At 41.0% G+C, this 25,000-nt stretch overlaps 1 protein-coding gene and 1 long non-coding RNA gene across 11 annotated transcripts in view; one reads left to right on the top strand and one right to left on the bottom strand.

Annotated features, from left to right (window-relative positions):
* Window positions 1-25,000, bottom strand: part of glceb (glucuronic acid epimerase b) — a 150,468-nt gene that overhangs the window by 45,249 nt on the left and 80,219 nt on the right. The window lies entirely within an intron of this gene.
* Window positions 22,130-25,000, top strand: part of LOC117521730 — a 6,271-nt gene continuing 3,400 nt past the window's right edge. The window contains exons 1-5 of one of the 10 annotated variants that reach the window (XR_004564038.1): window positions 22,130-22,407; window positions 22,723-22,967; window positions 23,031-23,154; window positions 23,803-24,412; window positions 24,534-24,881. This is a non-coding gene — a long non-coding RNA (uncharacterized LOC117521730). Of the gene's footprint in view, window positions 22,408-22,722; window positions 23,155-23,623; window positions 23,679-23,802; window positions 24,413-24,533; window positions 24,882-25,000 lie in introns of those variants that run through there. The other 9 variants (XR_004564041.1, XR_004564035.1, XR_004564037.1 and 6 more) reach the window with 9 other exon arrangements.

Genomic DNA, 25,000 nt, shown 5'->3' with positions numbered 1-25,000 from the left:
ATGAGAGGGAGCCCAGTGGAATAGTGTAGTTACAAGGAGTAGAAGTGGTGAAAGTAGATGAGTTTAAATACTTGGGGTCAACTGTCCATAGTAATGGAGAGTGTGGTAGAGAGGTGAAGAAGAGAGTGCAGGCAGGGTGGAGTGGGTGGAGAAAGGTGGCACGAGTGATTTGTGACCGAAGAATATCAGCAAAACTGAAGGTGAAAGTTTACAACACTATAGTGAGACCAGCTATGATTGGATGGGAGACAGGAGGCGGAGCTGAAGATGTTGAGATTCTCTTTGGGAGTGAATGGACAAGATTAGGAATGAACATATCAGAGGGACAGCTCAGGTGGGACAGTTTGGAGACAAAGTCATAAAGGTGAGACTGAGATGGTTTGGACATGTGCAGAGGAGGGACCCAGGGTATATAGGAAGAAGGATGCTGAGGAAGAAGCCACCAGGCAGGAGGAGAAGAGGGAGACCAAAGAGGAGGTTTATGGATGTGCTAAGGGAGGTTATGCAGGTAGTTGGCGAGACCAGTGGTGGGCACAGCTAACGAAAAATGTTAGCTTTGATAACCATTAATCCGCTAACTGAAAAGTTAACCCTAAAACAGCTAAAAGCTAAAGCGATAACTTTTAGTATTGACTTCAGTACACCGGCAGCTACTAACACAACAACAAGCCAGCGCTTCTGTCTCAGATCAGCCTTATCTCAGCAAAAGAGACCTGGTGACCAGAGAGAAAGGAAAGAAAGGAAGGAAGGATGAAAGAAATAAAGAAATCATTTATTTTCAAACCATACAGACAGGAGTCATGCACAGGCAGACAGTTTTGACTTATGGTTAAAATTTTAAACAAACTAATTCAAGTTCTTGAAATTACCGTCACCTCTGTCGTTTTACAAAGTGAAAATATCAGCTATATGTTTTAGTTTTAAAGTAATGCACTATTTTTGGAGGTTTTAGCATTTACAAACACAGATGTCGCAATGCATTATGGGACAATTGCCATCTACTGGCCATCCAGTAGATGGCAGTGTTCATGGCAGTGTGAAAAGTGCTGAATCACTTAAACACAATTTTCAGTTTTCAACTTGCCTTGTTTTTTTACAAGTGAAAAAATGGCATATTTTCAAATACAGATTTATTTGTACGAGTAAAAACCAAGACACACATTACAGTAACTTGTGTGTTTTCCCAGCAACCACTGATGACAGGAAACTAATTTTCCCATAATGCATTGTGGCATGTGTGTCTGTAAAATGCTAAACCCTTCAAAATTAGTGCATTACTTTAAAACTAAAACATATAGCTGATATTTTCACTTTGTAAAATGACAGAGGTGACGTTAATTTCAACAACCTGTCTGGAATGAGTTTTTTATTTTTTATTTTAACCATCTGTCAAAACTGTCTGCCTGTGCATGACTCATGTGATACGCCCGAAAGTCTGTATGGTGTGAAAATAAATGATCTTTTTTGTCTCCCTCTTCCTTTCTCTCTGGTAGCCAGCTCTCCTCTGCTGACAGAGGACTGAGCGCTGCCACTCATTGCTGTCTCTCTACGACAAAACATGTAACAGGCAGGTACTAAAATCTTTGATTTCAGACTTTACAAATGTCTTTAACTGTTAAGTTTTATTCACTATGCCCGCAAAAATATGTTAAGGCCCTGTCACACCTTAATGGTTTAGCCAGCGTATGCCTACTGTATTAAAAAACCGTTGGCATAAGTCCAATAAGGGTAAGTTTTTATAAGTTAAGAGCAAGTTGACGCACGGTGAAGCTCGTTGAAACACGCTGACACTTGGTGATGTTCATCCTGATAAGCTGAGCTCCTCAAAAAATTCTGGGCACGCTGAAAATTTTCGAGTGGCACCGTGTGACTTGTACATTCGGCACATGCTGGACATAAGTTGTAGGTAAGTTATGTGATTGTTGGCAGACGTTTCTTGTAATTTACTCATAAGTCTAAATCCATCCATTAATGCTGGTCACTGATGGGCTGAAAGCTGCAGTCCATATGCAGAACGACTGTTTCATTCAAACACGGAGTATCTGACCTGTTCATTTCAGTCCAATTCACCATCACAGACGGACATGAATCCACATAAAGCTCCTGATTTTTGAAAATGACCTCGGAAAATCCTTTAATTTGTGGCTGGAAAAGCAGCATTTAAGGGTGATTCTTAGACTACGGGCACTTATTATGTCCTTTGATCATATTGTATGAAAAACAGAAAAAAGGGGAAATTTCACACTTTTATAGTTATCTTTACAATGAAAGTGTGTTAAGAAATTTGTTCTAGTAGTCTATGATGACTTTTTCACCTTTTTTCAGCATCATTATATGCAAATATTGCCGTTTTGTGCTTGTCCCACACCCAGACTTTTGATCTTCAATGATAAAAATGAATGGTAAGGAAACATTTTTTCTAATGCTTCAAAATATCTCTGAATAATATCAGTAAAATAATCAAAACATAATTGGGGTATTCAATGTCATACAACTGTTGTGATTTTTTTAAACAAAATGTAGTTGTCCCACACTATTGCCGTAAATTCCACCACAACACTGTAATGTCCCTTTAAACAGTTTGTATGAAAGATTGTTTGGGTAGTTTCTATGGAGATAAACAGTGACATCAGAGCACATGTATATAGCGCCAAATCACAACAAACAGTGGCACAAAGGCTCTTTATATTGTAAGGCAATGGTGTGGTGGAAATTACATTTACAAGGCCAATAGTGCCCGTAGTTAAAGAATCACCCTTAAAGCAAGCCCATCTGTGGTTTTTCCTGCACTGTCGCTATGGTGTGACCATCAGATGACCCGATCGATTGATCAGAGTGATCACGCCTGATTATTGGGCTGCTGTTTAAACATTTAGGCTGAATCTCAATTCTACCCCTCGGCCCTTCCCCTTACCCCTTCCCTTCCGTGGGCACAAGAGAGAGGAGTGTCTCAATTCTCTTTTTGGAGTGAGGTGGAGAGGTAGGCGGAGGGGTACAAACACCTTCAAATGGAGTGAATCTGGATGCACACTCCATTTGGAGGGGTAGGAGGAGCTTACTGCTGTCTCCACAGAAACAAACATGGCGCAGAAAGAGCCGCACAAATGTAAGCGGCTTTCATTACAAATTACGCTCTTTAGAAAGTTATAACTTGCCAAAAAAACTTTACAGACAGTTGTCTATGACAGCAACGTGTCTGCTGCTGGATGCATGTTGTGTATATTGTCGTTCTGAAGAATATCGTAACTTCGCTCGTACGCTGAGGCGTTATAATGCACAAACACATGAACGCTACGATAAGACACTTATATCTCACAATGGAGAAAATCATGATAAAGGATAAGCACGTTAATTTGTATGTTCAGAAATCTTCGGATAATAGCGCCCCCTGCTGTTGGATTTCAAGGTCTGTAACACGTGTGTATTTAGTAAACAAACAGGGAGCCCTGAACACACTCGACTCCTAATAAGAAAATGAGGCAGAAAATGAGAAGAAGTTGGAAAATATACACACACATGTAAATGTGTAACACATAACCTGAAGTCCTGATAGACTGATATTATTTGTCAAGGAAATTTCTAAAGGAAATAGGGCTGGATGAAAAAAAAAAAGGGAGAATTTGAAAAAGAAATATAATGTTAACAGAACTAAATGCAGCCCATAAACATACATACAGGTGCTGGTCATATAATTAGAATATCATGAAAAAGTTGATTTATTTAATTCCTTTCAAAAAGTGAAACTTGTATAATGTAGACATTCATTCCACAGACTGATATATTTCAAGTATTTTTTATTTTAATTACTAATTAATTTAATTATTTTAATTACTAATTAATTATACCCCTTCGCCTTACCCCTTGTTTTAAAGGGGTACGTGTAGTGGTAGGGGTAGGGCCAAGGGGAAGGGGTACAAAAGAGAATTGAGATTGGGCCTTAAAGTGCTGTGGCTGTCAGTGATCACCACACCGACAAATCACACAGCACGTCATTCTGATCACACCTGATCATAGTCGACTGGCGCTTTAAAAGTTTAAATCATCACAGCGTTTCATTATTCAGGTCTGTGATGACCTGATCAGCGGATGATCAGGTCTGATCAGCGGATGATCAGGTCTGATCAGCGGATGATCAGGTCTGATCAGCGGATGATCAGGTCTGATCAGCGGATGATCAGGTCTGATCAGCGGATGATCAGGTCTGATCAGCGGATGATCAGGTCTGATCAGCGGATGATCAGCGGATGATCAGGTCTGATCAGCGGATGATCAGGTCTGATCAGCGGATGATCAGGTCTGATCAGCGGATGATCAGGTCTGATCAGCGGATGATCAGGTCTGATCAGCGGATGATCAGGTCTGATCAGCGGAGCTGAAAGCACTGAGCGGCTACTTTAAGCTCCGCTGATCAGGAAGCAGCTGGCACTTCATTCATTCACGGCAGCATTTCCCACAACCTCATCAGCATTCTGTACACAATGAAAATGGTCTACCAAGATAAAAAAAAAAAAAAAATGAAAATAAAAAAATATGTTTTGTTACAGTTTCTGACGGGCACCACATGGTGCAGTACCGATCAGAACCACTGGGTTGAAACAGGGCTGTCAGCATATGCTGGATAATCCTCAAGGTGTGACAGCTATATTAATTTATTAGATGTATGACAGCGTACGCCAGAGTTTTAAATACAGCCGGCATACGCAGGCTAAATAGTCAAGGTGTGACACGGCAGTCTAGACGTTATCGGAACATAATTGGTCTGCTGATGGTTTTCAAAGTTAGCTGAAAAGCTCATCAGCTAACAAAAAAGTTAGCTTTGCTAATTAGCGGTTAGCAGAACTGTGCCCACCACTGGGTGAGACAGAGGAAGATACAGAGGACAGGGTGAAATGGAAACGACTGATCTGCTGTGGCGCCCCCTAACAGGAGGAGATGCAAGAAGAAGTTCATACTGCTGTTCTTTCAGATGGTATAAAATTGTCTGATCATACTCTCACATTCTGCACGTCAATACTGCAGCCAACTACAATTTTCGATGTAAAGATTAGTAGTGTAATGACGTCCTGTGTTGGGGATAAAGTAATACTGTGTCTCTGCGCTGAGCTTTTCTGTGTCCTGCTGATGTTCCCAGACTGACCGTGCATGTAGGTTTTATGTGTGCGAGTTCCGCCCTGTCAAACTGTTGCTCCTCCCCACATTTAGAAAGAGAGCAGTATTCACTACTTACCATGTACTGCAGCTAATGATTTTTTTTTTCCCAAGACAGCTGACAACAATCAAAAAAATCTCCCAAAACTCCATTCAGGGCTAAAAATGCCTCTGACCAGGAATGTGGATGGACACATACATCTGGCTTCAACCACACAGAGATGTGAAACCAATTACAAGGCTCCAACTGGCGTTCCTTCTGCTCAAAGAGTACGAGGAGGGAGGGGGAGGGTTGGGAAGGAGTGGCTGAGAAGATACAAGTCTTAAAAAAAGAATGGGGGGGGGGGCAAGGATAATTTGTAGCACCTTTCGTAACAGTATTTTATTTTGGCTTCTCCCACGTTGCTTGGGGTGACCACAGGTGATCTGATATGGTTGCACACGACTGCCTGATTTATAGCACCTTTAAGAGTCAGTCAGTGATTTAAAAGACTGAATAATTTAGCTTTATACATCTATTTTTCTGTAAACCTATTGCTAGAACAACCTCCAAAAATCAGTTCATTTCTCAACCATGAAAACAAGTTCACCACATGCATATTCCTGTGTAGAAACAGCTGATTCAGACCACACTCGCTGCACAAAATCAGATTGTGGTGACTGTCAAGCTGACACGTGGAAGCAGAAGACTGCACACATTTCTCAGCTGCCAGATTTAGAAACAGAGATCCAACCTGCATAATGCCTCATGTTTTTGTCAAGAATTCACCAATAACCAGAGAATGATTTGCTGATAGCTGGCCTTATTCAGAGTACTGGCCAAGATCTGCCCACCAGGCGGACCAGCTGAACAATTAAATTCAAAGCAACAACAAGCAATCAGCATTTCACCATCACATAAAAAAAAAAACCTGTGGATTTTGAGTTTCTCATGCAGACTGCGACCTTATGAATAATGCAGTCAGTCATAATACAATCACTATTTTTTATTCCAGCGCTCTGAATATGACACAATTACAGTTATTCTTCTTATCATTGATGGAGCATCAGCAATACCTGCTGCTGTGTCGTGACCCGCGATTGGCTAAACCGCTTATGTGCGACTCGCATCAGAATTTGACAGGATCAAGACAATTACACGATTGGGAGGGAGGAACCTTAGTTCTAGCCTTGGTTTTATTGGTGAGCTCCTCCCCTCGACTTAAAGTCACGTTCAAACTGTGAAATCACCTGCTGAGGCGATCGGTAGTGAGGAAAACCAGCACGGCCTCGGCTCTACGTGTCCATCCCAGTTCTCAATCCATACCGACATCAGGCTACTGGATTTGGCTGGCAACCTAGTTTTCCATATTTGTTTTTTTAATCCCGTTATAGACACTTTCACATTAAAGGGGACCCAAATGTTCCCCTCCACACGGGGGGTGGGTGAGAGTGAGGAGTGAGAAAGCGAGAGAGGGGGGGGGGAGTGAGAGAGAAAGAGAGGGAGAGAGTGAGAGTGGAAGAGAGAGAGACTGGAAAAGAGCGTTACATTCCGCACACTGTGACGTGCTCCGTCTCAAAATTTCCAGGTTTCTTGGTAAGTTCCAAGTCTTGATGCCTGGTGATAACATTTTGAAGCTTGGACAGTTTGACATGGATTATTACATGGTGCTAGTCGGTGAGTGGCACAGCGTTGGCGTCAGGATTTTGACAGTTATTTGACTTAAACTGTCGAGGCACAGATGGGCACCAGTGTGAGCATGAAGAAAAGTCTGACAGTTGAGAAATCTTAATATAGTAAGAGTTCATTTGTCAAAGACACACAGGTACAAGCTAAGACTAAATTGTCAATCATGGTTTTGTAAGAAAAAAAAAAAAATTCATAATTAGATCGTCAGGTTGAAACGTCCATGAGTGAGATGAGACCGAGTGAAGCTGTGTTCTCCCACAAAAGAGACCGAATGTTAGTAACCTGTAAACTTTAATCTGGAACCAAATACTCAGATTTATTTTAACAGAATGCACTCGTAACTAGAACAGCACACACACACACACACACTTACCAGCATGTATTACTGCCAACAAGCAGCAGGTGAACAGAATACTGACCGTTTTTACCCACCAGGGCTGTGTGATGTCATAAGGAATATCAGCTGAATGAATGAATAAATTCAGCACACAAAACTCCTTGTCACACACACAAAAAATAAAATAAAACAAAAATTACAGTTAGCACAAGTGGCCGAAAGGGTGCAGTCAGAAGCAAAAGGTTATATACACTCTCTGACCATAAAAAAAAAAAACAAACAACCAATACCACAATCAACAATACCAAATCAATAAACTTAATTGCTCATACTGTAACGAGAGATAATATTATTTTGATAAAGTCTTTGAAAGCTGACTTAGAGTGCCACATAATTCAATATTTTCAGGACAGATGTTCCAAATGTTTACACTTTTCACACAAACACAGTGACTTTTTACAGCAGTTTGAATCTTTTATCAAATAATAGTGTTCCTTTAAAAACAGGAGTTCTTCATTTTAAACAGACTTTGGACATGCTGAGGTGGAAGTTTGTCTTTTGCTTTATACATGATTTGTATTGTAATGTAATCAGCTAAGTCCTTCAAGTTCAGACGTTAACTTAAAGAGAGACCATTTAGCCTTTACTGACGGTTTGAAAGCTAAGCACTGATAAAAATATTGCAGACAGCTTAGAAAAGCCTGCTTTTCATGGGAAGTTGTCACAGACTATTACCTGCTTCCAGTAATGATCACACATTGCCTTGTAGGTCTTGATTTTTCCAAACCTCTGTTCTAATGAAGTCTCTAGTGGAACATAGAAGCTCGAGAACTCAATTTCCATCATTTTACTATGAAACTGAGACAGATAACGTCATAATAAGGTAAGTAAATAAGGCAGTGTTGCCCAGATCCACTTTATCAATAAAAACCTTTAAATGGCTTCAACACAAAGAACGTTAAAATGCTGACTATGAAAACATGATAAAAATATTTTCATGACACCTCTTCCATATTGATCCATATGGATGGGTATTGATATGGGTATAAGATTTTATCAATATCGATTGCATTGTCGATTCTGCTTATCGATACCTTCTGTGAATTTTCTGTGTACTAAAAGTCAGCTTTACAGGTTTTCTATGTCAACAACGTTTTAAATTGGTCACTGGATCCTTGATCTCCGGACATAAATAAAAATAAATAAAATCTGTAGTGTTTGTCAAAAGCATTTCCTTTCAGACATTTTGGCATGAATGTCTCTCCGTACCTCTGAGCTGAGCTCAGCCGGCTGCTGCACGTCAGCACAGGACGTCTCATTTTGGGAGGAAAATAATTTTTGATTGATTGCAGTTTGTTTGTATTATAACATTTGGAAAGAGGTGTCATTTGATTTAAACAATGCTTCGCTTTTAAGTTATTAATTCCGACTGGACTCTATCGTTCTAACTTGACTCGGCAGAGAGCCGCGCAGCGTTTGGAGCTGTGTGAACAGAACGGAGGACGATTCTGGTTTCTTTCTCACAACAAGACAGGAGTCCCAGTTAGTAACTTTAATCTGCACAAAAGTGACTCACGATTGACATATTCAGGGATGAAAGTGGTGAAAAACAAAAAAAGCTGAAACCCAAAATTACCCCCCAACACCACCTGCACGAAAATGTTTCAATTCTAGAAGCTCTGAAATGCAATCTGGGACTACTCCAGACAATAAACTGCAGTGAGTGCAGCATCCATTTAGTGAGGAAAAAAAACAAAACAAATTTCCTTATTCAAATTCAATCCAGTAGTATTCTGCTCTTACTAGGATGCAGCAGTTTTCTAGTTTGGCAGATAGTTCTGTAGGAAATCACTGAAGAAATTAAACTGAAAATATGGTTGGACCGAAACAAACTGTCATTAAACTTAAATAAAACAGGGATGAAGTGGAGGTGTAAGAGTCACTAGGTGTTCACAGGAAACATTTATTTCTGTATGTATTTTATGTTCATTGTTAGTTGGTTTTATCTTTTCTGTTGTGTTTTGTTTTATCAGGTTCTTTTTGTCTCTTTCTCTAAAATTGTATCACGTGACCGATTTGTTCCCATCTCCATCGTGGATTACTACGCGGCTGGCGCGTGAAAGAAAATAGAGAGAGTGAAAGCTTATTACGAGTGATGGCAATTTTGTTCGTCTCCTGACATCAGGAGCCTCTGTGTCTATTTCCTCATCCTTCTCCACCAATCAGGACAACTAAAACCCTCAGTTATATCATAGCTGTTTTATTGCCAACAATTTCCTCAGCTTTAGATGACCTAAGTTCACTTTCGCAGTTTCAAAGTTTTTCATGACCCTGTCCCACTTCTTTTTCTGATCCGTTTCCAGAGATTTCTTCACTCCAGAAACTCAAACAATTTGTGGTAGGAAATAGTTGTGGACTTTGAGGTGAAAGTTAAAAACTGCAGACGATGTTCTCGTGTTTATTTCTGCAGTCTCTCGTACTTCTCCCTCTCGTATGGTTAGCATACTGCCATAGTACGGCACTATGCTTCCTATCCCTTTTACGAGGTCTGTCCATAAAGTATAGGTCCTTTTTATTTTTTTCAAAAACTATATGGATTTCATTCATATGTTTTTACGTCAGACATGCTTGAACCCTCGTGCGCATGCGTGAGTTTTTCCACGCCTGTCGGTGACGTCATTCGCCTGTGAGCACTCCTTGTGGGAGGAGTCGTCCAGCCCCTCGTCGGAATTCCTTTGTCTGAGAAGTTGCTGAGAGACTGGCGCTTTGTTTGATCAAAATTTTTTCTAAACCTGTGAGACACATCGAAGTGGACATGGTTCGAAAAATTAAGCTGGTTTTCAGTGAAACTTTTAACGGCTGATGAGAGATTTTGAGGTGATACTGTTGCTTTAAGGACTTCCCACGGTGCGAGACGTCGCGCAGCGCTCTCAGGCGGCATCATCAGCCTGTTTCAAGCTGAAAACCTCCACATTTCAGGCTCTATTGATCCAGAACGTCGTGAGAGAACAGAGAAGTTTCAGAAGAAGTCGGTTTCAGCATTTTATCCGGATATTCCACTGTTAAAGGAGATTTTTTTTAATGAAAGATGCGCGGTCGGCTCGCAGCCGCCACGACGCTCCGCCACAGGAAAAACACCTCCGTTGGAAGCCTTAAGGACAAGTTGGAACATGTCCAGCTGTTAAACAATTTCTCATATACTCACTCCACTGAAAGCCATCAAAAGCCGCCTGGATTTTACAAATGGTTATCAACACGGAGGTGTTTTTCCTGTGCCGCCACACCGCGCCGGCTGCGTCCCGACGCACGGACCCGTCCGCACGTCTTTCATTAAAGAAAATCTCCTTTAACAGTGGAATATCCGGATAAAATGCTGAAACCGACTTCTTCTGAAACTTCTCTGTTCTCTCACGACGTCCTGGATCAATAGAGCCTGAAATGTGGAGGTTTTCAGCTTGAAACAGGCTGATGATGCCGCCTGAGAGCGCTGAGCGACGTCTCGCACCGTGGGAAGTCCTTAAAGCGACAGTATCACCTCAAAATCTCTCATCAGCCGTTAAAATTTTCACTGAAAACCAGCTTAATTTTTCGAACCGTGTCCACTTCGATGTGTCTCACAGGTTTAGAAAAAAATTTGATCAAACAAAGCGCCAGTCTCTCAGCAACTTCTCAGACAAAGGAATTCCGACGAGGGGCTGGACGACTCCTCCCACAAGGAGTGCTCACAGGCGAATGACGTCACCGACAGGCATGGGAAAACTCACGCATGCGCACGAGGGTTCAAGCATGACTGACGTAAAAACATATGAATGAAATCCATATAGTTTTTGAAAAAAATAAAAAGGACCTATACTTTATGGACAGCCCTCATACTCATTTTATTTGCAACAGAACAGGTCTCTTCATCTATATTCTTGGTCTGTTAGTGAAGCTCAGTTCTCGCTGAAGGTGATCATCTTAGTATTCTCTCAGTTTCCCTGTTGATTTACTGCTGGTGAACTCATACCTTAGGTGTACAGTAAAACTCGCCTAAACAGTCATCGTATAAACCGGATATCCCCACTCACTGGACAAAAGCTAAAGATCCCAATGTTTCTGGAGAATTTTCCATGAAATGGCCCAGTCACACGGCACTTAACGAAGGGCAACGAAGCCCAAACGAAACAAAAAATCTGGACTTTCATTGACTTTCGCTAGCATCGTTTAACCTTCACGCAGCTTCATTCCTGCAGCTGGCGCTTCATCAGGATTTTTAAACCACTGAAAAATTTGAACAAAGGGCAACGAAAACCTCAGTTCGTCCGTGTTTCATTTTGGTGTCGTTCTTGATGTTTTTTAATCGTTTGTTTAGTTTTTGTAACGTTATTTAGTTTGACTGCGTTCGACCAGTTGAATGTTTTCACACAGTACAGAAGCCGGTTTGTGAGCACTGAGGCTGCTGCTGCTTTCCAGTACCATCAGAAATTACAGGGCAAACTCAGCCTGTTTGCTTGGATTTTTTTTTTTATCTGGGTGGGGGGTCAGCTTTAATGGGCTCAGGCACCTTATATAGGCCAGAATTAATCTTTTGTGTGGAAACAATTAAGTATTTTGCCACAAGAAACTGCTGATTTTGAAACAACAAAAAAGTTGTCTAATTTCCGACAGTACTTGAACGCAGCGCCAGTGACAGCTGCAGCTCTGCGTGCGCTTAATATTTTTTATTAAAAAAAACAATATGACTGTAGGAATGACAATCCAGCCATTCTGTACATGTGGCAAAAAGTAGATGATTCAGATGATTATACACTCAACAAAAATATAAACAACACTTTTGGTTTTGCTCCCATTTTGTATGAGATGAACTCAAAAGATCTAAAACTTTTTCCACATACACAATATCACCATTTCCCTCAAATATTGTTCACAAACCAGTCTAAATCTGTGATAGTGAGCACTTCTTTGCTGAGATAATCCATCCCACCTCACAGGTGTGTCATATCAAGATGCTGATTAGACACCATGATTAGTGCACAGGTGTGCCTTAGACTGCCCACAATTAAAGGCCACTCTGAAAGGTGCAGTTTTGTTTTATTGGGGGGGATACCAGTCAGTATCTGGTGTGACCACCATTTGCCTCATGCAGTGCATCACATCTCCTTCGCATAGAGTTGATCAGGTTGTCAATTGTGGCCTGTGGAATGTTGGTCCACTCTTCAATGGCTGTGCGAAGTTGCTGGATATTGGCAGGAACTGGTACACGCTGTTGTATATGCCAGTCCAGAGCATCTCAAACATGCTCAATGGGTGACATGTCCGGTGAGTATGCCGGCCATGCAAGAACTGGGATATTTTCAGCTTCCAAGAATTGTGTACAGATCCTTGCAACACATATACATATATATACACATATACATATATATATATATATATATATATATATATACACAAGGGCTGTCCGTAAAGTATAGGTCCTTTTTATTTTTTCAAAAACTATATGGATTTCATTCATGTTTTTACGTCAGACACGCTTGAACCCTCGTGCGCATGCGTGAGTTTTTCCACGCCTGTCGGTGACGTCATTCGCCTGTGAGCACTCCTTGTGGGAGGAGTCGTCCAGCCCCTCGTCGGAATTCCTTTGTCTGAGAAGTTGCTGAGAGACTGGCGCGTTGTTTGATCAAAATTTTTTCTAAACCTGTGAGACACATCGAAGTGGACACGGTTCGAAAAATTAAGCTGGTTTTCAGTGAAAATTTTAACAGCTGATGAGAGATTTTGAGGTGATTCTGTCGCTTTAAGGACTTTTCACGGTGCGAAACGTCGTGCAGCGCTCTCAGGCGCCATCATCAGCCTGTTTCAAGCTTAAAACCTCCACATTTCAGGCTCTATTGATCCAGGATGTCGTGAGAGAACAGAGAAGTTTCAGAAGAAGTCGGTTTCAGCATTTTCAGGACCTATACTTTACGGACAGACCTCGTGTATATATATATATATAAGTCACGTAGTACAGTGATACAGCAGTGATCATGGAACACCAGGTTTTTTTTTGTTTTTTTTTTTTTTTAATTGGAGCGAGACGGAGTGCGCAGCGTGTCCTCAGACAGTGAGGATTCTGATGAAGGAGATGATCCCGCTTTTGTTCTGAACGAAGAACCAGAGCAGGTGGTCCCACCAACGTGCACACAGATCTCCACAGCTTCTGCTTGCAGTTTCTCCAGGACTCAGGTGCTATGAGCTCCGTCCCAGCGCCAAGTCCTGGAACTCAGAGATGCAGACACACACTGCTCCAGCTGTGGCTCCAGGTGCATTTTGTTTAAAGCGTCGAGATCGTTAGCTTCGGTTTTGTTAAGTTCCTCTTTCTTCCCTTTTGCGCTCTTGCATCACAAGCTATTTGGTGATAAAGCTCTTTCATCCACTTTTTCTCAACGAATTGTGACTTTTTTTTTTTTTTTACTTTTTCCCTTCATTCAGGAATCGTTGTGTGCCGTGTGACTGGACCATAATAAAAAATGTATATACCGTATTTTGTATAACGGATTTTTGCCCAAATTGGACAAAACATTCTGTCGCATCGTAATGTATTTCTATTAAAAACCCCTCTCATGTGCCAGACAGATCAGTCTGGACGTGCCCACTAACAGAGGAATGAAATGAAGTTCAGCATGGACACTCACTGATTCAAGGAAAGTGGGTACCGTATTTTATTTTTTTCAACCCGTGCTCAGACTCACCACCCAAACGAGGCAGGGCACAATTCAAGGCCAGTGATTATTAACTGAATGCTGCTTGCTGACTGCACAGTAATATGGTGTTAAGTTTCACACATGTCCCTGAGTGTGACAAACCAAATCGCTTTAGATCAGAGCCCCCAGGCTGCGAACCCTCTCCATAGCCTGATGCGCACCTGCTTTAATGATGGAGACCACAAGGGCTGTGATTGGTCACTTTTCCAGTTGCACTTGTTCCTCTCCTATCTTATTTTAAAACATTTTGCAGTGTGCATGCTGATTACATTTTGATCATGGATCAAGTAGAGAAACGTTCGCAAATATGACCAACACAGAAAACTACAAAAACACTCAAATGAATGGAAATTGTACATACTGTTGGTTTGGAGGTTGATGATAGTATAGAGGAGTGGAGTTAATTGAGGGACAAATTGATCCATAAAAAGCCACTGTTCCTGCTGTAAATTGCATTAAGATGCGACGGAGAACTTTAAAAGGGTCACGCACACGTCAGCGTCATTGCATGGCCACAGAGTTATGGAGTTGTAGAAGCATAAATCAGGCTTTAGGATTTTAAGGTACCACTCCGCAGCGGACTTAATAAAAAGAGTGACTTGAGTAAATGTAATCTTTTTAATGCACATAATGGCCGCCGCTTATTTAAGCCTAAACGCTTTTTTTTCCCCCCTAAAGTTCTGACCTGGTCATTAAATGAAGCAGGTCCCTATTCAAGGTCAGGTGTTTAATCAAGTAAAGACATAAGCCTATTTGATGCTGGGAATTCCCCGTAGATCATTCAGCGCCACCTAATTGTAACTAATCTCTTACATCCATATAATGGATTTTGTCCATTTTATACCTATAGTGGATTTCGATTATAATAGCGAAAATTCACTGGTCCACCTGAATCCATTATGTGAGCTTTACTGTTGTTTTTCTGGCCGACTGATTCTGCTCTTTTTCTCTCTGTCCGTGGTACCGATGACATCCCGCAAGGCTGACTGCTGCGTGCCACAGGGTGCTGTACTGACCACGAGATTTAACAGTATGTGAGAATTGTCCTCATCAAGTATAAATGTCCAAAGGGTATTATAGTTATCAATATATATTTTATTGTGATCTGTTATGATCAGTTTAATCATCCTGCCCTAGTTGCAGGTGTCACATGGTAGATTGTGTTGTTTGAGATGGTATAGATATCAGGAGAATACACCACAGACGTATGAAGAAGTCATCACTCTATTTTATGCAGATTACTGTGGAACCAGTTAAATAACTTTTCTGTGGGTGTGCAGATAAAGAAATGCTCTAATGACCTTGTTTAAGCCCTGCAGCAGCCCGGCTGTGACAGGCTAATTAATGGAGCCCTTTTTCCGCATAGAAAAAAAAAAAAATCCTAAGCTAAAGAGATGTGCACGCGGGTGTTGAACAGTAAAGGGCCTTGGTTTTAATTAATCAACCCCGGTAAGTTTTGTGTAATCATAGGTGTAGGTATATTTCCTTCTCTTTGGAGGATAACTTGCCTCCCTACTGCCCAGAAGAGAAAAATGATCAAGTTTGGCCGGATTTCTACATCATCCATTTCACACTCTGATACCTAATCAGTGTCAAAATAGATCACATGTGAATGATAAGATCGGAAATGATGCAACAAACTAACATCTATTGACTGAAAACAAAATAAATTGACCTTTTATCTTCACATCTCACTGAGAAGTAAAAAGAAATCTTTAACTTTCAGAGAAACAGTGTTTTGATTTATACAACAACATCAAGTGACTTAAAAAATATTGTAATTGTTGGAGACCGATGGAGAGTGATGGTGACCAACAGGGATCTTTTTCTGACCATGGACCATGTGACCAGCCTGCAACCTCAGTGGGAGTCTGTGAGAGTGACGGTGAGCAGAGGCCGTTTGTCCTGAACTCCGTTTTAAATGGGGTGTTACAGAATGAGCTCCTCATCAACAATCTACTTGTCATGTCTCAGTGAAACGCAGTGCCAGCCACAGCTGGAAGGTAAGGTAAGCAGCTAACTAGGTAACTGGTCAGTTTTAGGGAGTTTTTCCTTCCCACTGTCGCCAACTGCTTGCTCACAGGGGGTCGTTTTGACCGTTAAGGTTTTTCTGTAATTATTGTATGGCTTTTGCCTTACAATATAAAGCGCCTTGGGGCAACTGTTATTGTGATTTGGTACTATATAAATAAAATTGATTTGATATTAAAAATTCCTTTACATTTATTGATGTAAACATGCACACGTCTACCTCAGGAGTGAGCCTCTCAGTGCCGCGACACACTTCTAACCACACTGTATCCCTTTTACAGAGGCTGTGTTTAGCTGGCCTGTGCCATTAATTAGGCTGCGAGCCCGTGACAGTCTTTGCCTCCTAAAACAATAATTCACCAATAAATTGTTTTTGTTCCGATTAAAACGATGACCCCTAAATAGAGCCTGGAGTGTCCCCCTTTGATAACAAATTAGGGTACAGAATTGGAAGGTTAAAAACCCAGTATGACTTTGTTTACAGCTCTGAGACGGCCACCCTGCCCACTCTCAGTCATTCCTTTCTAAACTAATTACTGGAAAATAGGATTTCTTGCAAATTAAGAAATCAAAGGTGAGAAAAACACTCAGAGGTGAAAGACTTGATTGATGATAAGGTTACAATAAGAGTAAGACTGTAAGGGCCCCTTCACACATAGTGTGAAGTCTGGTTGAAGTGCACATGAAGCAGGAATTGTATGCAAAACATGTCAAATCCTAGCTGCCTCTAACGCCTTGTACACCTGTTGCTACAACTATCTGCACACATCAGCGGCTGAAAGACAAAGTGTCCGCTGTGCGAACCCATCGCACCCTCTCGCGGCAGGTGTCGGCCGAATTACAGGTGACACGCATGAACATCTAACATCACTTGCTTGGCACTTAGAAAATGTGACAATCACTGTCGTACTCGCAGTGAAATTTGTCTAAGTTCCCCACGAGTGTGAGTTTGCAAACACGCACACTGACACGTGGGTGTGTGCGCTCCACTGACAGAAGGCGTGGCTTCTGACAGAAGCAGCTGTGCTCATCTGTCATTCTGGACATTCCAGCTGGACAACACCTACTGTGTTTGGACAATCATGGACTAACAACTGTCCACTGTGGACGCACCTGTCTAGTAGATGTTGACATGATCAGAGCACACTGCTTCTCACTCATGTCATTTCATGACTGTACAGTAGTGTTCAGAATACTAGTAGTGCTATGTGACTAAAAAGATTAATCCAGGTTTTGAGTATATTTCTTATTGGTACATGGGAAACAAGGTACCAGTAGATTCAGTAGATTCTCACAAATCCAACAAGACCAAGCATTCATGATATGCACACTCTTAAGGCTATGAAATTGGGCTATTAGTAAAAAAAAAAAAAAAGTAGAAAAGGGGGTGTTCACAATAATAGTAACATCTGCTGTTGACGCTACAAACTCAAAACTATTATGTTCAAACTGCTTTTTTATCAATCCTGTGAATCACTAAACTAGTATTTAGTTGTATAACCACAGTTTTTCATGATTTCTTCACATCTGCAAGGCATTAATTTTGTTGGTTTGGAACCAAGATTTTGCTGGTTTACTAGTGTGCTTGGGGTCATTGTCTTGTTGAAACACCCATTTCAAGGGCATGTCCTCTTCAGCATAAGGCAACATGACCTCTTCAAGTATTTTGACATATCCAAACTGATCCATGATACCTGGTATGTGATATATAGGCCCAACACCATAGTAAGAGAAACATGCCCATATCATGATGCTTGCACCACCATGCTTCACTGTCTTCACTGTGAACTGTGGCTTGAATTCAGAGTTTGGGGGTCGTCTCACAAACTGTCTGCGGCCCTTGGACCCAAAAAGAACAATTTTACTCTCATCAGTCCACAAAATACTCATCCATTTCTCTTTAGGCCAGTTGATGTGTTCTTTGGCAAATTGTAACCTCTTCTGCACGTCTTATTTAACAGAGGGACTTTGCGGGGGATTCTTGCAAATAAATTAGCTTCACACAGGCGTCTTCTAACTGTCACAGCACTTACAGGTAACTCCAGACTGTCTTTGATCGTCCTGGAGCTGATAAATGGGTGAGCCTTTGCTATTCTGGTTATTCTTCTATCCATTTTGACGGTTGTTTTCCGTTTTCTTCCACGCATCTCTGGTGTTTTTGTCCATTTTAAAGCATTGGAGATGATTGTAGATGAACAGCCTATACTTTTGGCACCTGCGTATAAGAATTTCCCCTCTCCAATCAACTTTTTAATCAAACTACGCTGTTCTTCTGAACAATGTCTTGAACGTCCCATTTTCCTCAGGCTTTCAAAGAGAAAAGCATGTTCAACAGGTGCTGGCTTCATCCTTAAATAGGGGACACCTGATTCACACCTGTTTGTTCCACAAAACTGACCAACTCACTGACTGAATGCCACACTACTATTATTGTGAACACCCCCTTTTCTACTTTTTTTTTTACTAATAGCCCAATTTCATAGCCTTAAGAGTGTGCATATCATGAATGCTTGGTCTTGTTGGATTTGTGAGACTCTACTGAATCTACTGGTACCTTGTTTCCCATGTAACAATAAGAAATATACTCAAAACCTGGATTAATCAATCAATCAATCAACTTTTTTCTTGTATAGCGCCAAATCACAACAAACAGTTGCCCCAAGGCGCTCCACATTGCAAGGCAAGGCCATACAATAATTATGAAACACAGTCTACGTCTAAAGCAACATAACCAAGGGATGGTCCAGGGTCACCCGATCCAGCCCTAACTATAAGCCTGAGCGAAAAGGAAAGTTTTAAGCCTAATCTTAAAAGTAGAGAGGGTATCTGTCTCCCTGATCTGAATTGGGAGCTGGTTCCACAGGAGAGGAGCCTGAAAGCTGAAGGCTCTGCCTCCCATTCTACTCTTACAAACCCTAGGAACTACAAGTAAGCCCGCAGTCTGAGAGCGAAGCGCTCTAATGGGGTAATATGGTACTACGAGGTCCCTAAGATAAGATGGGACCTGATTATTCAAAACCTTATAAGTAAGAAGAAGAATTTTAAATTCTATTCTAGCATTAACAGGAAGCCAATGAAGGGAGGCCAACACGGGTGAGATATGCTCTCTCCTGCTAGTCCCCGTCAGTACTCTAGCTGCAGCATTCTGAACCAACTGAAGGCTTTTTAGGGAACTTTTAGGACAACCTGATAATAATGAATTACAATAGTCCAGCCTAGAGGAAATAAATGCATGAATTAGTTTTTCAGCATCACTCTGAGACAAGACCTTTCTGATTTTAGAGATATTGCGTAAATGCAAAAAGGCAGTCCTACATATTTGTTTAATATGCGCTTTGAATGACATATCCTGATCAAAAATAACTCCAAGATTTCTCACAGTATTACTAGAGATCAGGGAAATGCCATCCAGAGTAACAATCTGGTTAGACACCATGCTTCTAAGATTTGTGGGGCCAAGTACAATAACTTCAGTTTTATCTGAGTTTAAAAGCAGGAAATTAGAGGTCATCCATGTCTTTATGTCTGTAAGACAATCCTGCAGTTTAGCTAATTGGTGCGTATCCTCTGGCTTCATGGATAGATAAAGCTGGGTATCATCTGCGTAACAATGAAAATTTAAGCAATACCGTCTAATAATACTGCCCAAGGGAAGCATGTATAAAGTGAATAAAATTGGTCCTAGCACAGAACCTTGTGGAACTCCATAATTAACTTTAGTCTGTGAAGAAGATTCCCCATTTACATGAACAAACTGTAATCTATTAGACAAATATGATTCAAACCACCGCAGCGCAATGCCTTTAATACCTATGACATGCTCTAATCTCTGTAATAAAATTTTATGGTCAACAGTATCAAAAGCAGCACTGAGGTCCAACAGAACAAGCACAGAGATAAGTCCACTGTCCGAAGCCATAAGAAGATCATTTGTAACCTTCACTAATGCTGTTTCTGTACTATGATGAATTCTAAAACCTGACTGAAACTCTTCAAATAGACCATTCCTCTGCAGGTGATCAGTTAGCTGTTTTACAACTACCCTCTCAAGAATCTTTGAGAGAAAAGGAAGGTTGGAGATTGGCCTATAATTAGCTAAGATAGCTGGGTCAAGTGATGGCTTTTTAAGTAATGGTTTAATTACTGCCACCTTAAAGGCCTGTGGTACATAACCAACTAACAAAGATAGATTGATCATATTTAAGATTGAAGCATTAAATAATGGTAGGACTTCCTTGAGCAGCCTGGCAGGAATGGGGTCTAATAAGCATGTTGATGGTTTGGATGAAGTAACTAATGAAAATAACTCAGACAGAACAATCGGAGAGAAAGAGTCTAACCAAATACCGGCATCACTGAAAGCAGCCAAAGATAACGATACATCTTTGGGATGGTTATGAGTAATTTTTTCTCTAATAGTCAAAATTTTGTTAGCAAAGAAAGTCATGAAGTCATTACTAGTTAAAGTTAATGGAATACTCAGCTCAATAGAGCTCTGACTCTTTGTCAGCCTGGCTACAGTGCTGAAAAGAAACCTGGGGTTGTTCTTATTTTCTTCAATTAGTGATGAGTAGAAAGATGTCCTAGCTTCACGAAGGGCTTTTTTATAGAGCAACAAACTCTTTTTCCAGGCTAAGTGAAGATCTTCTAAATTAGTGAGACGCCATTTCCTCTCCAACTTACGGGTTATCTGCTTTAAGCTACGAGTTTGTGAGTTATACCACGGAGTCAGACACTTCTGATTTAAAGCTCTCTTTTTCAGAGGAGCTACAGCATCCAAAGTTGTCTTCAATGAGGATGTAAAACTATTGACAAGATACTCTAACTCCCTTACAGAGTTTAGGTAGCTACTCTGCTCTGTGTTGGTATATGACATTAGAGAACATAAAGAAGGAATCATATCCTTAAACCTAGTTACAGCGCTTTCTGAAAGACTTCTAGTGTAATGAAACTTATTCCCCACTGCAGGGTAGTCCATCAGGGTAAATGTAAATGTTATTAAAAAATGATCAGACAAAAGGGAGTTTTCAGGGAATACTGTTAAGTCTTCTATTTCCATACCATAAGTCAGAACAAGATCTAAAATATGATTAAAGTGGTGGGTGGACTCATTTACTTTTTGAGCAAAGCCAATAGAGTCTAATAATAGATTAAATGCAGTGTTGAGGCTGTCATTCTCAGCATCTGTGTGGATGTTAAAATCGCCCACTATAAGTATCTTATCTGAGCTAAGCACTAAGTCAGACAAAAGGTCTGAAAATTCACAGAGAAACTCACAGTAACGACCAGGTGGACGATAGATAATAACAAATAAAACTGGTTTTTGGGACTTCCAATTTGGATGGACAAGACTAAGAGAAAAGCTTTAGACTTAATCTTTTTAGTCACATAGGACTACTATTATTCTGAACACTACTGTATGTCTGTGACCATGGGTCATCACCAGAGGAACAGACGGATCAAATTTCCATTGCTCGGATGATAAATGCGGTATTTTTATATAGCGGGTGATTTAAATTTTTTTTGTAATACTTCCATGTCCTTCCTGATATGAGGCAGATTCCTGTAGATTTCAAAGGACAGCTCCGTAGCTAAGTGGTAAAGTTTCAGACTCGCAATCAGAGCTTTTGGAGGATGCAGGTTTGAGACCTGTGGGTGGTATGTTTTTTTGTTTTTTAATTTATACCAGATAAGCGGCGCGATGTGGTCCCACAGGTACCGGCTGGTTTTATTTCATTTTTTTATTTATACCAGATAAGCGGCGCGATGTGGACCCGCAGGTACAGGCTGGTTTTATTTTTTTTAATTTATACCACATAAGCGGCGCGATGTGGTCCCACAGGTACCAGCTGGTTTTTATTTTTTTATTTATTCCACATAAGCGGCGCGATGTGGTCCCACAGGTACCGGCTGGTTTTTATTTTTATTTATTCCACATAAGCGGCGCGATGTGGTCCCACAGGTACCGGCTGGTTTTATTTTTTATTTATTCCACATAAGCGGCGCGATGTGGTCCCACAGGTACCGGCTGGTTTTATGTTTTATTTATTCCACATAAGCGGCGCGATGTGGACCCACAGGTACCGGCTGGTTTTATTTTTTATTTATTCCACATAAGCGGCGCGATGTGGTCCCACAGGTACCGGCTGGTTTTATTTTTTATTTATTCCACATAAGCAGAGAGATGTGGTCCCACAGGTACCGGCTGGTTTTATTTTTTATTTATTCCACATAAGCGGCGCGATGTGGTCCCACAGGTACAGGCTGGTTTTATTTTTTATTTATTCCACATAAGCGGCGCGATGTGGTCCCGCAGGTACAGGCTGTTTTTTTTTTTTTTTAAATTATACCAGATAAGCGGCAAGATGTGGTCCCACCGGTACCGACTGGTTTTATTTTTTTTAATTTATACCAGATAAGCGGCAAGATGTGGTCCCACAGGTACCGACTGGTTTTATTTTTTATTTATTCCACATAAGCAGCACGATGTGGTCCCACAGGTACAGGCTGGTTTTATTTTTTTAATTTAAACCAGATAAGCGGCAAGATGTGGTCCCGCAGGTACAGGCTGGTTTTATTTTTTTTAATTTAAACCAGATAAGCGGCAAGATGTGGTCCCGCAGGTACAGGCTGGTTTTTTTTTTTTTTTTTAATTATACCAGATAAGCGGCAAGATGTGGTCCCACCGGTACCGACTGGTTTTATTTTTTTTAATTTATACCAGATAAGCGGCAAGATGTGGTCCCACAGGTACCGACTGGTTTTATTTTATTTTTTAATTTATACCAGATAAGCGGCAAGATGTGGTCCCACAGGTACCGACTGGTTTTATTTTTTATTATTCCACATAAGCGGCGCGATGTGGTCCCACAGGTACAGGCTGGTTTTATTTTTTTTTATTTATACCAGATAAGGAGGCAAGATGTGGTCCCACAGGTACCGACTGGTTTTATTTTATTTTTTAATTTATACCAGATAAGCGGCAAGATGTGGACCCACAGGTACCGACTGGTTTTATTTTTTATTTATTCCACATAAGCAGCGCGATGTGGTCCCACAGGTACAGGCTGGTTTTATTTTTTTTTTATTTATACCAGATAAGCGGCAAGATGTGGTCCCACAGGTACCGACTGGTTTTATTTTTTATTTATTCCACATAAGAGGCGCGATGTGGTCCCACAGGTACCGGCTGGTTTTATTTTATTTTTTAATTTATACCAGATAAGCGGCAAGATGTGGTCCCACAGGTACCGACTGGTTTTATTTTTTATTTATTCCACATAAGCGGCAAGATGTGGTCCCACAGGTACCGGCTGGTTTTATTTTTATTTATTCCACATAAGCGGCGCGATGTGGTCCCACAGGTACCGGCTGGTTTTATTTTTTATTTATTCCACTAAGCGGCGCGATGTGGTTCCCACAGGTACCAGCTGGTTTTATTTTTTATTTATTCCACATAAGCGGCGCGATGTGGTCCCACAGGTACCGGCTGTTTATTTTTTATTTATTCCACATAAGCGGCGCGATGTGGTCCCACAGGTACCGCTGGTTTTATGTTTTTATTATTCCACATAAGCGGCGCGATGTGGTCCCACGGGTACCGCGGTTTTATTTTTATTTATTCCACATAAGCGGCGCGATGTGGACCCACAGGTACCCGGGCTGGTTTTATTTTTATTTATTCCACATAAGCGCGCGATGTGGTCCCACAGGTACCGGGCTGGTTTTATTTCTATTTATTCCACATAAGCGGCGCGATGTGGTCCCACAGGTACCGGCTGGTTTTTATTTTTTTAATTTAAACCAGATAAGCGGCAAGATGTGGTCCCACAGGTACAGGCTGGTTTTATTTTTTTTAATTTAAACCAGATAAGCGGCAAGATGTGGTCACACAGGTACCGACTGGTTTTATTTTTTATTTATTCCACATAAGCAGCGCGATGTGGTCCCACAGGTACAGGCTGGTTTTATTTTTTATTTATTCCACGTAAGCGGCGCGATGTGGTCCCACAGGTACAGGCTGGTTTTATTTTTTTTAATTTATACCAGATAAGCGGCAAGATGTGGTCACACAGGTACCGACTGGTTTTATTTTTTATTTATTCCACATAAGCAGCGCGATGTGGTCCCACAGGTACAGGCTGGTTTTATTTTTTTTAATTTAAACCAGATAAGCGGCAAGATGTGGTCCCACAGGTACAGGCTGGTTTTATTTTTTTTAATTTAAACCAGATAAGCGGCAAGATGTGGTCACACAGGTACCGACTGGTTTTATTTTTTATTTATTCCACATAAGCAGCGCGATGTGGTCCCACAGGTACAGGCTGGTTTTATTTTTTTTAATTTAAACCAGATAAGCGGCAAGATGTGGTCCCGCAGGTACCGACTGGTTTTATTTTTTTTTTTAATTATGCCAGATAAGCGGCAAGATGTGGTCCCACCGGTACCGACTGGTTTTATTTTTTTTTATTTATACCAGATAAGCGGCAAGATGTGGTCCCACAGGTACAGGCTGGTTTTATTTTTTTTAATTTAAACCAGATAAGCGGCAAGATGTGGTCCCACAGGTACCGGCTGGTTTTATTTTTTATTTATTCCACATAAGCAGCGCGATGTGGACCCACAGGTACAGGCTGGTTTTATTTTTTTTAATTTAAACCAGATAAGCGGCAAGATGTGGTCACACAGGTACCGACTGGTTTTATTTTTTATTTATTCCACATAAGCAGCGCGATGTGGTCCCACAGGTACAGGCTGGTTTTATTTTTTTTATTTAAACCAGATAAGCGGTCAAGATGGGTCCCACAGGTACAGGCTGGTTTAGTTTTTTTATTTAAACCAGATAAGCGGCAAGATGTGGTCACACAGGTACCGACTGGTTTTAATTTTTTATTTATTCCACATAAGGCAGCGCGATGTGGTCCCACAGGTACAGGATGGTTTTATTTTTTTTAATTTAAACCAGATAAGCGGCAAGATGTGGTTCCCGCAGGGTACACGACTGTGTTTTATTTATTTTTTTAATTATACCAGATAACGGAAGATGTGGTCCCCACCGGTAACCATGACTGGTTTTATTACCGATAAGCGGCA

This window comes from Thalassophryne amazonica, chromosome 2 (assembly GCF_902500255.1).
Source record: "Thalassophryne amazonica chromosome 2, fThaAma1.1, whole genome shotgun sequence".
Lineage (NCBI taxonomy): Eukaryota > Metazoa > Chordata > Actinopteri > Batrachoidiformes > Batrachoididae > Thalassophryne > Thalassophryne amazonica.
The sequence above is the reverse complement of the archived record's forward strand: the minus strand, read 5'-3'. Positions and strand labels throughout refer to the sequence as shown.